Consider the following 1,838-nt stretch of genomic DNA (forward strand, 5'->3'; position numbering starts at 1 on the left):
TGTTGACCAGGATGGTCTCGATCTCTTGACCTCGTGATCCACCCGCCTCGGCCTCCCAAAGTGCTGGGATTACAGGCGTGAGCCACCGCGCCCGGCTGGGTCTACTTATTATAACTCCCCCCTTTTTAAAATCAATAGGATGGCCCAGTTTTGGGCCTAATAAAGTAAGATTAAAATTTCTTTTAATGAAACAATTAACAAGAAGAAATCATCCAAAATAAAAGAAACTACCTATACATTTAACTGGGAAATATTAAATTATCAGTTTTTGAGATATTACCAGCTATGTAGGAGGCTAAGGTGGATCAGTTGAGGCCAGGAGTTTCAGATCAGCCTGGGCAATATGGCAAGACCCCCATCTCCAAAACAAACAACAAAAAAATTATCCAGCCTTGGTGGCATACATCTTTAGTTCCAGCTACTTGAGAGGCGGAGGCAGGAGGATCCCTTGATTCCAGGAGTTCAAAGTTGCAGTGAGCTATAGTGGTACCATTGCACTCCAGCCTGGGTGACAGAGTGAGACCCCACTGTTTCTAAAAAGAGAGAGAGAAATATATATTAACATGCATGTTGTGTTCTTATATTTTTCTCTCCTCCCATTTCCAGCAGAGATCCAAGAGAGGGAGATCTGTGGCAGAGCTGGAAGTATAAGCTGCTTGAAGCCAGTGACTTTTCTTTTTTTTTCTTTAGACAGGGTCTTGCTCTGTCACTCAGGTTGGACTACAGTGGTGCAATCTTGGCTCACTGCAGCCTCAAACTCCTGGGCTCAAGGGATCCTCCCACCTCAGCCTCCCAAATAGCTGGGATTGGAGGCACACACCAGATAATTTTTTTTTTTTGTAGAAATTGGGTCTTGCTATGTTGCTCAGGCTTGTCTTGAACCCCTAGCCTCAAGCAATCCTCCTGTGACTTCCCAAAGTGCTGGCATTACAGGCATGAGCTACTGTGCCCGGCCCATATATTCTGAAAAGGATTATATTCATTGATGAAACCAAGCCAGATGTCCCTGGATTGACATAGGAATGGAGGGCATTTTAGGGCAGCAAGAGAATAGAGGTCACCCCAGTCATCTGGTCTTGGCAAACATACCACTACCCACAGGGTTGGATGGAAGCAGCAGGGACCAGGGATCTGAAGACACCATGCCAGGTTAGTAAAGGAGCATGTTATCCCTAACCAGTATGGACAGACGGCTGATGACAGCAGGGATCTCCTCAGGCTTTGGTGCTAGGTAAAACCAAAGAATGTCTGTACAACAAATGGAGATGAGGGTTTCCCAGTAATAACTGATGCGGATTTCCCAATAGCATCCTAGGGTTGGATATCAGAGTCTAGGGAGTCATAATGATGTTCATTTAAAGGTGTTTTGAAAATGTAACATTTCTTATATGCTCAAGGGTATGAACTGAGATCCATATTTGTTCGTTAGGCCTCCTATTCAAGTTTCATTAACAAATCCTTATTTTCTTTTGGAACGTTTTCATGAGTATCATGAGCTATTCTACAACCGTCTTTTTTTTTTTTTTTTTTTGAGATGGAGTCTCGCTCTGCCGCCAGGCTGGACTGCAGTGGCATAATCTCGGCTCACTGAAATCTCCACCTCCCGTGTTCAAGTGGTTCTCCTGCCTCAGCCTCCCGAGTAGCTGGGACTACAGGCACGAGCCACCACACCTGGCTAATTTTTGTATTTTTAGGAGAGACGGGGTTTCACCATGATGGTCAGGCTGGTCTAGAACTTCTGACCTCGTGATCCGCCCGCCTCGGCCTCCCAAAGTGCTGGGATTACAGGCCTGAGCCACTGCTCCCGGCCAAGTTCGTTATTTGAGCGGATGACATGT

Source organism: Cebus imitator, unplaced genomic scaffold (assembly GCF_001604975.1).
Source record: "Cebus imitator isolate Cc_AM_T3 unplaced genomic scaffold, Cebus_imitator-1.0 Scaffold658, whole genome shotgun sequence".
Classification (NCBI taxonomy): Eukaryota; Metazoa; Chordata; class Mammalia; order Primates; family Cebidae; genus Cebus; species Cebus imitator.